Genomic DNA, 12,987 nt, shown 5'->3' with positions numbered 1-12,987 from the left:
TGAAATTCCCCTGGTTCATTGAAAGTCCATCTTTTTCCCTAGAAGAGGACATTCAGTTTTGCTTGGTAGTTGATTCTCGGTTGCATTCTAAGCTCTTTTGCCTTCCAGTATGTTACATTCCAAGCCCTATGAGCTTTTAATGTAGTTGCTGCTAAGTCCTGTGAGATCTTGACTGCAGCTCCATGGTATTGAATTGTGTCCTTCTGGCTGCTTGTAATATTTTCTCTTTGACTTGGGAGTTCTGGAACTTAGCTATAATATTCCTGGAGGTTGGTTTTTTGGAATCTCTTTCTCAGGGGGATCTGTGGATTTTCTCCATTTCTATTTTGCCCTCTACTTCTAGGATATCAGGGCAATTTTCCTGTAGTAATTTTTTGAAAATGATATCAAGGTTCTTTTCCTGATCATGACTTTCAGGTATTCCAATAATTTTTAAATTAACTTTCCTAAGTCTGTTTTCCATATCAGTTGTTTTTTCAATGAGATGTTTCACATTTTCTTCTAATTTTTCATTTTTTTTGGTTTTGAAATATTGAGTCCTGATTTCTTGTAAATTCAGCAATCTCCCTGAGTTCTATTCTTTGTCTGAAGAATTTGTCCCCCCCCCCCCCCAGCTTTCTTATCTCCCTTACCATCTGGCCAATTCTGCTTCTTAAAGCATTCTTTTCCTCAATAACTTTTTGAACTGTTTTATCCATTTGACCTAAGCTGGTTTTTAGTATGCTATTTTCTTCAGCATTTTTTTGGATTTCCTTGGCTAAGCTGCTGACTTCATCTTCATGTTTTTCCTGCATCTCTCTCATTTCTTTTCCCAGTTTTTTCTTCTAACTCCCTCATTTGATTTTCAAAGTCTTATTTGAGCTCTGTCATAGCCTGAGCCCAATTTCTGTTTTTCTTGGAGTCTTTAGATGCAGGAGCTTATGCTTTTTCATCTTCAGACTGAGTGTTTTGATCCTTCTTGGGCTGACAGGCAAAATATTTCTCGATCGTCTTCCTCTTTTTTCTCTGCTTGCTCATTTTCCCAGCCTAAGCCTGTTTTGAGGGTGCTTTCTGAGCTTTTGGAACACTCCCACAAGGATCTCAGTGTGTGAGGCTCTGTCCTCCCTCCTGGTCTGTGAATGACCATATGCACACCCCCACCCCTGCCAAGTAGCTGATGTGGGGGCCGGGGCTAGACTGCAATCAGGATCTGAATGTGGTCAGAGCCCCACAGTCCTGTTCCAGAGACAGGACAGAGCTTGGCAATCTCTCTCTTCACTCCCCTGGCTAGTTTCAATGGGCTCATGCCCTGGGGGCTCCTGCTTATGGACTCCACCTGCTTCTGTTTCCTGCTTCTGGACTGCCTCTGCCATGCTGCTTTCTGTGTGCCCTGAGGGCTGGGCTTCACGTGCTCTGGCAGAGGTCCCCCACTGTTCCCCCAATTTGTGCCTGGTGCTCCCCAGAGAATAGGTTAGGAAACTCCCCTGCTGTTGTGAGCCCCTGCTGCTGTGAGCCCTGGCTCCCAGCTCCCTGGGGCTACCTCTAGGAGGCTGAAGTTCTTTGGCTCTGGCTGGCCGCCCATCTGATGGGCCGCCCCTCCAACCCCAGGAAGCAGAGCCTTTCTGCTATTTTCCAGGTTACCTTGAGTAGGAGAACTGCCTCCCTGGGTCCCTCTGTGCGTTCTGTCTCTCGAAAATTTAGTTTAGTCCTTAGTTTAGAAGTTTTATGAGAGAGCACCTATGATTCAATCCTCTCTTGTCGCAATCTTCTCTAGTTTAGTCTTGTAAGAAGGAATTGCTTAGCTTCGTGCTTGACAGAGTCTTTTGGATAAGACTACAATTCTTTCTTTTCACCCTTAGAATTTGTCTCTACTCAGAAGACTTTAATAAAATTGTTGTAGAATAAATGGGTGTTACACTTCCCTTTTGGGGAAAGTATTTGAAGGTTGAGTTACTCTAAAGGTGCTAAGAATAGTGTGGCAATGTAGTAACTCTCCTTATAAAGGTGACTTAGGGAAAGGAGCAGAGGAACTGACGAAAGCTTCTATTAGCTTGATAGAGCTCTTGGTCTGTCATTTGTAGCATAATTTTTAAACTCATGAACAATGAAGTTAAAAAGTTTAGTTTTCATGAGAATAAAATTGCAACATGGACAAGGATTGCTAAAAGTAGTGGTTGTGATACAAATATCTCAAATTGGGGAAAATATTCTCAAGATGAGTTGAAAATAATAAGGTGATGTGTTTTGACTAGCCTCAGTTGATTTAGGTAGACAAGTTATATAGAATTTTAGTTTTGTTTTCACTGCTACTCTGCTACATGTCTTTCTTGCCTCTCTTTTGAACTATTCCACCCCTTTCTGGCCAGTCTTTCTGTCTGTCATAAGCTTCCCCTCCTTCACTCCACACCCCTTTCCATCCACCCTCCATCTAATTAGTTTTTAAAAATTTATTTAAGGTAACTGGGTTAAGTGACTTGCCGAAGGTCACACAGCTAGGTAATATTAAGTGTTTGAGGACAGATTTCAACTTAGTTCTTCCTGACTCCAGGGCCTTTGTTCTATCCATTGCACCACCTAGCTGCTTCATCCATTTAGTTATTAAAGTAATCTACCTAAAGGACTGACTATGGTGTGTGTGTGTGTGTGTGTGTCCGTGTGTGTGTGTCCGTGTGTCCGTCCCCATACTTCTCTACTTCTCTACTTGTGATTCACTGTTACTTCCAGGATCAAATAATCATTATTCATTTTGACTTTTAAGCTCTTTATAATCTGAATTCTTCCTCCCTCCCTTGTCAGTCTTATCCTTTATTCACACTCCTGTAGTGAAACCTCCTAAGTTCTTCCATCTTGTGGCCCTGTAAGTGTTGCCTGGCTAGCCCTCATGCATGGAATTTCTCCCTCACCTCAGCTTCCAGGTTTCTTTGACAACTCAGTTCAAACCCCATCTTCTTGTACAAGGGGCCTTTCTCTGTTGCCTTCAATGCAGATGCCTTGCTCTGTTGATAATTACCTGTCTGTCCTGCTTTCATGTTGTCTACTCCATTAGGTTGTTAATTCTCCAAAAGAACAAAAAAAAAGATTTGTATGTATATATATCCAGCACTTATCATGGTGACTGGTGCATAATAATCATTTAATAAAAGTTTGGGGGATTTTTTTGACTTGACTCTCATAATGCTCATGAGGGTAAGAGCCTTTGAAACAAATTTCCAGGTACTCTTTCCAGAATTACCTTCCATAAGAAGTAACTTATTTTGAAACTCATGGCACTATTGTAGTAGGGCCCTTGCCTCAATCTTTCAACTTAAAGAATGACCAAATCATAGGTCATACATTTAGAGCCTGAATGTTCCCTAGAGAATATCTATTCAATGCCTTTATTTTAATATATCCAAACTGGTGTGGAGCGGTGAAATAATTTGACATACCTACTCCCCTGGCAGGAAGTAGCAGAGCTAAAGCTCAGCAGCCAGGACCCCAAGGCCAGAGTCCATTGGGTTATTTCCATCACCCTCTTCCTTGCTTGTTTCATTGCTTTTTGGTGCCTCCTCAGGGGAGTAGGAGCTTCTTAGTGCTTGGATTCCTCTTGTCTCATTTTTCATGCTTAACATTTAGCACGTCTGTTGTTCTGTTTTAACATCCCTGTGGTCGTTACTGTCTCTTAGTTTGCTCATTCTTATTTCTTTGGTGGGAGGAAAAAAAAGATAATTTGTATCAGTTGTCCCAAGTCCTGAAGCAGGTGCCATATGAGACATGCAACTAAACAATCTTCCAAGAATTGAAGATGTAGATTATTTGGTAATGTGGCAATAGATGGATCGTCCAAGAAAGCAATTGTTATCTAAAGGGTTCTTAGTAGAAAATTTGGAGGATCTTCAACATGTTACTTGTTAACATAAGAAGAAATTAAGATGGAACAAGATCAGGAGTGATAAAAGATAAGTAGATGGCAGTTCTAACATTAAAACATTTTCATTCTTTGTATTTGAATCTCTAGCACTGAATACCAGGCCTGGCATACAGCAGGTATTTAATAAATACTGGTGGACTGATTGCATAGCCGGAGGGAACATCTAAATGCATGAAATCACAAATGCATTTGAGTAGTAGAAAAATATCTTCCTTGAAAGCAATACTGTATCAAAATCAATACGAAAATCATTGCCTTCCCTAAGGAATGAAAAAAAGTGTGTCCTATTATATATGTTTTATAATTGAGTAGGGGGAAAAACTGATTTAAATAAAATAATCTGTTGAGGCTTTCAGATGGGAAATGGATAAAACAACAAACATTAATTGAAATATCAACATTTCCTAAGTCATTTTAACAGATGGGAATGAACTGCAACTCGGGAAATCACAAGAGCCCAGCAAAGGTTTGATCCCACTAATCTACAATCTTCTGGACTTCTCCAGATGTACCTTTTGCTCCTGGGGCCCCATTTAAGGAAATTACTTTGGCTTGCCATCACTTTATTTTCCTTCACAGTTTTGTTATGAATAGATACCTTTTTCCCCCTACACAGTTTACATACCTTCATCTTTGCTTTCTTTCCTTTTCCTTTTATATATTATCTTTCATGTAACTTGTATTTTTAATTCTGGAACTTAGTCAAGGGTCTGTCAATTAATAAGCACTTGTAATTGACTGATCTTGTTTTTCTGAGAGATATGACTGCCAACATCAACACAACTTTTATACTTATCAGATTGGCTATCATGACAGATATGGAAAATGAGAAATGCTGGAGGGAATGTGGGAAAAATTGGAACATGAATGCATTGTTGAAGGAATTGTGAACTACTTTCATAATTCTAAAGAACAATTTAGAACAATACCAAAAGAGATAAATTGTGCATACCCTATGACCCAGTAATACCCGTCTTAGGTCTATATCCTATATACTTGTTTGTATTATAATATTTATAACAATACTTTTTGTTGTGGCAAAGAATTAGAAATTAAGGAAATGCCCATCAATTGGGAAAGACTTGAATAAGTTGTGTTATACAATTGTATTGGAGTCTTGTTGCTAGAAGAAAATGATAAGCAGAATGATTTGAGAAAAACCTGAGAAGACTTATCTGAACTCATACAAAGTGAAGTAAGCAGAAACAGGAGTACATTGTACAGTGTAACAGCAATACTTTAAGGATGATCAACTGTGACATACTTAGCTACTATGATCAAAACAACAATCCAAAAGACTTCTAAGGACTCATGCTGAAAAATCTACCTCCAGAGAAAGAAATGTTGAAGCTGAAGCTGGTTGAAACAAGCATTTTTGCTTGATTTCTTGATCTCTCTCTCCTCTCTCTCTCTCTCTCTCTCTCTCTCTCTCTCTCTCTCTCTCTCCCTCCCTCCCTCCCTCCCTCCCTCCCTCCCTCCCCTTTCCTCCCTCCCTCCCTCCTTCTTTTCATGTCTTTTGAAGTCACACTTGCTCTTTGTTTGTTTTGGAAAGACATGGGGTTAAGTGACTTGCCCAAGGTCACACAGCTAAGCAATAAATGTCTGAGATCGAATTTGAACTCAGGTCCTCCTGAATCCAGGGCCAGTGCTCTATCCATTACATTACCTAGCTGCCCCAACACTTTTCTTTGTAATTTTGCAACATTTTTTTTATGTTCTTGTGATTTTTTCAATTTTCATTGTTGTAGTTATTGTGCATGTTATTTTCTTGGCTTTCTTTCTGTATCAGTTCATGTAGGTCTTTCCATGTTTCTCTGTATTTATCATTTGTTGTTCTTTCAATTCCATAATATTTCATTAGATTAATCTACCTCATTTTGTTTAATCATTCCCCAAACCATGGATATCTACTCTCGCTCTTTTTTGCTTCACTAAAAAATGTGTTGCTATAAATGTTTTTGTATAAATATGGAATTTCTTAATACAAAGAATATTGGCAGTTGAGTCATTTCATTTACGTAATTCCAAGTTGCTTTCCAAAAGGACTGTGCTAATTCACAATTTCATTCAAAATCTTACTTCTCTCTCTCTAGTCTCCTTTCTCCTTTCTCTTTCCTTCTCCCAATTGTCCAGCATTGATATTTCAACTTTCGAATCAACAAGGATTTATTAAGCATTTACTATATTCCAGGCTCTGTGCAGTGCCCTTGATCTATAAGAGACAAAATCTATAGAGTATGACTAGAGATAACCTCAGAAGGAAAACATTAAAGCATTGAAGATGTGTTGTGCAACTGGTAGAATTTTTATCTGAGTTTTGAAGAAATACAGGTAAGCCAGGAGATGAGGAGAGAAGGCATTTAAAGTTTTGGGTACAGCTAGTGGAAAGACTTTAGTGAGTCTTGAGATGGAGTATGGGGGTGGGAAGCAAGAAATTTACGTTGTATGAGTACTTGGAAGTGAATAAGCTCCAAGAAGACTAAAAATATAAGAGGACACCAGATTATGAAAGCTTAAAAAAGCCTAATAGAATTCTATAGATCCTGGAGGAAGTTGATTAGATAGGTAGGTGACATGATCAGACCTACGCTTTAGGAAGATCACTGGTATAGCTAAGTGGAGAATGGAGTGGAATGTGGAGACAGTTTCCATAAGGTGACTAGCCAGAAAACTCTTGCATTATTTTAGGTATGAGGTGATAAAGACCTACATTATGGTATTTTCAGTGTCAGAGGAGAGAAAGGGGTATATGTGGAAGATGTTTAGAGGGTAGAATCTGCAAATCTTGGGAACAGGTTGGATGGGGGGTGTTAAAGAGGAATTCATCAAGTAAGCCATCTAGCTTCTGAGTCTTGGTGACAGAGGGGGTGGTGACTTAAGGAGGAGTAAAGGATGGCAGCCAGGATGCAAGCCTGATTTTCTGGGAAGATGGTAGTTTCTTGATGTAATTGTGAAGCTGAAAGAGGTGAAAGTTTTAGGGAAATTATGGATCAGTTTTAGATATTTTGAATTATTGTCTTTTTGAAACATACAGATGTTCGTGACCAATAGGAAATTGGAGATTTGAGTCTGGAGATCACCACAATAGTAAAGGAGACTGAAAAATAAAGAGATGAAAAAAACAGGAAGAGAATCAGAGAACAGTAATATTGAGATAATCTTGAGAACAGACTATCAAGAGAAGGATAATAACAGTGTTAGAGAGATTGAGAAATTTTGAATGTGTTGTATGGACCAGCCACTTTAGTGAGGTCCTACATTTCTTCTAAGACTTTAACTTTATTTTATGGCTCAGAAACTTTAGACAGACCATATGTGGGACCTGATGTCCTACAGATTTTTTTTTCTTACGGAAAACAAAGAATTTCCTGGCCCTATTACTTGCTTCCCCTTTAGTAGTATACATCCCCCAAAGTCCAGTCAAATTGAAACTCATTACTTCCTCCTCCACAATCTCCTATTCAGAGTCATGATGACTTAAACTTTTTCCAAACTGTCAATATTCTCTGTTATTGTAATACCAAAATTTCCCAGCAACATGCATGGTTTACAGAGAAAAGACCTGCTCACACCTGTCCTTATCCATTCACTTCAGCTTAAAGCATGAAGTCTTCAATGAAGGAGTAAGATTGCTCAGGTAGTGAGTGTCTGGTATAATGGTGAATTCCAAATTATTTTCTTCCTTGATAATGTATGAGTTCAGCCACCCTGGATTCTCAGTGAAGCTAAAGGTTTACATAAAAAATTCAGCAGTTCTATAGGCATATGAAAAAATTGTTCTAAATCATTGCTTATTAGAAAAATGCAAATTAAAACATCTCTGAGGTACCACCTCACACTTCTCAGACTGACCAATATGACCAGAAAGGACAATGATTGATGTTGGAAGGGATGTGGGAAATCTGGGACACTAATATATTGTTGGTGGAGCTGTGAACCCATCCAACCTTTCTGGAGAGCAGTTTGGAATTACGGCCAAAGGGCAAAAATATGTGCATACCCTTTGATCCAGCAATACCACTACTGGGTCTATAACCTGAAGAGATCATGAAAAAGGATAAAAACATTACCTGTATAAAAATATTCATAGCAGCCCTGTTTATGATAGCAAAGAATTGGAAATCAAGTAAATGTCCTTCCAATTGGGGATTGGCTTAGGAAACTGTGATATATGTCATAGAACACTATTCAATTAGAAACCAGGAGGGATGGGAATTCAGGGAAGCCTGGAGGGATTTGCATGAACTGATGCTGAGCAAGATGAGCAAAATCAGAAAAACACTATAACCCTAACAGCAACATGGGGGTGATGATCAACCTTGATGGACTTGCTCATTCCATCAGTGCAACAATCAGGTACTATTTGGGGCTATCTGTGAAGGAGAATACCATCCGTATCCAGATAAAGAACCATGGCATTTGAACAAAGACCAAAGACTATTACCCTTTATTTAGGAATGGGAATAAGGAGATTGTTGATGTGTTGCACCATAAGTATAAGCTTGCACTACCTGCTTCCTCCTTCCTCTTTTCTTTTTAATCATTTTTTTTTTATTTTTTAGAAGGTAGAAGAAAACTCAGCAATGAGAGGGAAAGATTGACCTTCAATAGAAGTCACTTTCTATTGTAACCCTTTTAATTAATTTTAAAAATAACTATGTCTAATCAGAGGAAAAACTCAAGGAAAACTTGACTAAACTAAGGACAGCTAAAATTTCTCTTTGTTTCTTCCACTCAACCCCTGTTGTTTGAACATAATAATGTAAAGGCAGTAGTTTCTTGCTGATGACCTTTGTTTGCTTTCAGTAAAATGTCGATTATTGGTGAAAGGATGTAGGAAACAAGTCCCTTATTTTTTTATTTTAAAGTATTTTGAAATCAAACATTCATTTTCACCAATTTGAACATTTACTATAGTTATATCGTGTATGTATCTATTAGAAAACAGAAACAACCTGACTTTATGTATGCTGTGATTATGATTTTAGTTATATTAGAATTTTTTCAGAATCTTCACTTTTCTAATTCTTTAACTTGGTTTGTTTTGTTTGTTTTTCCTTTTGTGTTTAGCATTTGAAATATCAATTTTACTGTTGGGCTTATTGTTACAATTTTATAAATGGGCCTTTTTACAGACATCTTCATAACAAATGATAACAAGTCTAACTTTCAGTTTTCATCCTGGTTTCTCTGTTCTTTAACTTTAATCATAATCCCAAACTTGAAAGATATGCAATCTTTTCAACCATGTCTCTCCTCAAACAAAAGGGAAAAAAACATTGTCAATGAACATCTCATCTTATTGTTTTGAACTCTGGTACTCCTGTTCATCTGCTTTTCTGTTCTCCTTTCAATGCATAGCTCAAGTTTTCAGACCTTCTCTTCATCTCCTTTAAATTGTGTCTCAACTGCTTCTGTTTTTTTCCAGCACTGTGACTAATAGAACACATAGTACTACCGTTTTGTCCCTCTGATTTGAGGAACCTTGCAACTGTTGTCCCTTTCTTGCTTGGTGTCCTTCCATCTCACTACCATAATATGAATAACTTCTTATTCTGACTGTTATTTTGATTATCTAGTAGAGTATATAGTGTTTTGGAGGATTTATTTAACCCTATCTGTTTACCTCAAATTATGATTTTTTATTTGTGCCATCTAAGAAAGTACTAAATATGATGAGGAAACTTTTTTGTTTGAGAGCTTATTTGATTGATAATTTTTTTCAGTCAGTAAAAATCTGACTTTTCACCCTTCTTCCCTCCTCCCCCAGTTGAAAACAAAAGAAAAATAAAACCCCATTAGCAATATGTATAATTTACCAAAACAAATTTGTCCATTGGCCTGACATGTCAAAAATATCTTATTGTGTACTGTTTAGTCTTTTTTCAGTCTAGCAGAAGCTAGGTGACATGTATCTGGTCATATATTGATCAGAGTCCTGAATTCTCTCAATTTTGTTTTTATCTACTATATTGTTGTTCCTATAGTAATTGTTCTCCTGCTGCTGCTGTTTACTTCACTCAGTTCATATAAATCCTCACTAATATCTTTGAAACCATCCCTGTCATCATTTCTTGTAGAATAATGTTTTATCACATTTATTATTACTATAAGATGTTTAACCTTTCCCCAATTTAATCCCTTTTGTTGCCACTTCAAAAAGTGATATAACTTTTTTTTTTTTTAAGTTTTTGTAAGGCACATGGGATGCCACACAACTAGGCAATTATTAAGTGTTTGAGGCCAGATTTGAACTGAGGTATTCCTTGACTCCAGGGCTAGTGCTCTGTTCACTGCACCACCTAGCTGCCTCTATTTTGGTACTTCTTTAGAGATTGTTTTGCTTGGATCTAATCTTTTTTTTTTTTTTTTTGATTGGCTCTAATCCTTTTTTTAAAAAATCTAGCTTTTCTCTACTTCCCTCTTCTCTCTTCACCCCTTTTCTGCTCCCCCCCCATTAAGTGAAATGCATTTCTATGCTCAATGTATATATGTTTATGCATGCACATATCCTTCTGTTCTTTGGTTTAGATGAGAGATTCCAATATCAGCTGCTTCCCTCTCCTGTTTGTGAGATATATTTTCCTAATCTTTCTTTCCCTTCCTACCCACCTCCCCTTCTGATTGTCTTCCTTTTCTCCCTGTATTCTTCTGCTCTTAAGATCAAGATATTACAGAATCACATCTAGGCTGCATCTAATTAGTCCCTTTTAAGAATTCTGATGATGATGATGATGATGATGATGATGATGATGATGATGATGATATTGAGAGGAAACACAAATATCATCTGTCTATATTTTAACTTAAACTGTTTATTCTTGTTCAGTTCCTTAATTTTTGTGTCTACCTTTTTATGTTTTTTTAACTACTATTTTTGAACTTCAAAGATTACTCATAGTTATGGCTTTTTTATGGGGAATATTTGGAAGTATTCTGTTTTATTAAAGGTTAGTTTTTCCCTCTATAGGATTATACTCAGTTTTACTGTGTAAATTATTCTTACTTTAAGCCTGGATCTTTTGTTTTCTGGATTAATATATTCTGAGCTCTCTATAATAATAGTGGATGATAAATTGTGTGTGATATTGCCTTGAACTTTTTTTTTTCTGCTTATGGTACTTGTTCTTTGACTTGGAAATTGATTTTCGGTCTGATATTTCTCAGTTTTCATTTTTGTGGTTTCTTTCAGTAGGTGACTTGGTGGAGCTTTTTCATTTCTACTTTGCCCTTGAATTCTAAGAGATCAGGACAATTTTCTTTTAAGATTTTTTGAAACAGATTATTCCTTTTTCATAATGCTAGATGAATTTATGCCCAATCCTGTCCACCTTCTTCCTGTCTGCCTTCCCGCCTTCCAGCCTGTGTTCTTCCAGCCTTGCTTTCCTTCCTGCCTGCCTTCCCTTCTGTCTTCCCTCCTGCCCTCCTACCCTCATTCCTGCCTTTCCTTTCTTTCCTGCATTTGTGTCTTAAATACCCTTATTGTCACATTGGCTCTTTTTTAGTGAAATTGTTGTTGTTGTTGTTTTTCTTATTTTCTGACTTGAGATTTGAATTTTCAATCCTTTGGAGTTAGTATCCTTTAATACTTTTCTTGGATTATTGAGTGTCATATTATTCCTTGATCTCAAGAAACAGACTGGAGATTTCAAGGTTTTGTTTTTTTGGGTTTTTTTTTCTTTGATCCCAAAGTTTTCTGAACCAGGGGAAAAAGTGTGTTTACTCCATCGCTTCTCCTCCTCCCCACTCTTCCCTCACCCCCTTCCTCAGCTTGAACTGTACAAATCTCTGGGTTGGATTTGCATCTGAGAATAGTAGAATGCTGTTAAACTCTACCTTCTCTGCCAGCCCTGCTAGTATAGAGCGACCTACCTCTAGGCTTTCCTTTACTCTGTCATTCTCGTCCTGGTTGTTACACTCCATGCTCCAGATTGGGTTGGAAGCTGGACCCAAAGCTGTATGCTTTTCTGTAGTCTGGGCCACTTTGTGACTGTGTGCTTCTTAACCTGCTCCCTTCTGGGTACAGTGAACACCAGGACACAGGCCCTCTATCTCTGGCCTATCATATATTGGGTGACACCTTATTGACACCTTGTCTGGGTGCTTGACTTCAGACCCTGTTGCACAGCCTCTCCCTGGTTTTCAGATCCGTCATCATATACCTCCCATGACCTTGTGTCTGCCAACCTTACAAGCTGTCTCCCAAAGCCAGCCTTGGATGGCATAGATGACTCATTGTGACTTGTTCTTTCTTTTGGAGAGGAGTATAGTATATCTTCCTACTCTTCTGATCATTTTGTCCTGTTCCTGGAGCCTCATTTGTGAAAAACAAATCTCATCTCAGAATTTTCTTTCTTTGTTTTTTTAGGATTTTGCAAGGCAAATGGGGTTAAGTGGCTTGCCCAAGGTAATTATTAAGTGTCTGAGGTCAGATTTTTTACTCAGGTCCTCCTGCTTTATCCACTGCACCACGTAGCCGCCCCCAGAATTTTCTTTGCATAGGCACCAAGGCAACTTCCAGACATCATCAAAAATTATTTATAATGTTCTTGGCAGGAAACAGTTTTCTTTACATTATCTGTAGATTGATCACTGTCTTCTCTTCATCTTTAAATCCATTTTAATCATATCCATGAGCCTGATTTGGAGGAATGGCTGAACAAGTTATGTTCTATGAATATTTATTTCTATGAATGGTTTCACTTGTTTATAGCTGAGAGAATTGTCCTGCCACATGACACTATCATTGCATAGGGATTATGGTGGAGTATGATTCATCAGGTTTGGATTCCTAATCACAGATAAGTCTAGTTTGTATTGGCATTACCATCTTTCCCATTGTCCATTTTATCAAGGATGCTGCAAATAGGCTAGTGAGAAGTAGGATGGATAAGTGTTCATTGTTGAGTACTCTAGCCTTTTCTTTTGATCTTCTAGATTAGGGGGTCTAGCTCTTCTAGGCCACATTATTCAACAAAAACACCTCAAGGACCACAAGCAGAATTCAGTATCCATTCATGAATACTTTGTAATCCACACCACCAAAAACAACAAATGTGATTATGGACCTGCTTAAAGCAGCAGGTTGGAATCTGTTC

The 12,987-nt window shown here is 37.8% G+C and overlaps 1 protein-coding gene and 1 long non-coding RNA gene across 2 annotated transcripts in view; one reads left to right on the top strand and one right to left on the bottom strand.

The window, feature by feature from the left end:
* Positions 1-12,987, top strand: part of MAD1L1 (mitotic arrest deficient 1 like 1) — an 894,370-nt gene that overhangs the window by 335,369 nt on the left and 546,014 nt on the right. The gene's annotated exons all lie outside the window — the stretch shown is intronic.
* On the bottom strand, positions 2,759-4,755 carry LOC141498551 (uncharacterized). The gene is made up of 3 exons (XR_012471683.1): positions 4,515-4,755; positions 3,408-3,661; positions 2,759-3,035 (listed from the first exon to the last, which is right to left on the bottom strand). It is a non-coding gene; the product is annotated as an uncharacterized LOC141498551 (long non-coding RNA).

Source organism: Macrotis lagotis, chromosome X, assembly GCF_037893015.1.
Source record: "Macrotis lagotis isolate mMagLag1 chromosome X, bilby.v1.9.chrom.fasta, whole genome shotgun sequence".
Lineage (NCBI taxonomy): Eukaryota > Metazoa > Chordata > Mammalia > Peramelemorphia > Peramelidae > Macrotis > Macrotis lagotis.
The sequence above is the reverse complement of the archived record's forward strand: the minus strand, read 5'-3'. Positions and strand labels throughout refer to the sequence as shown.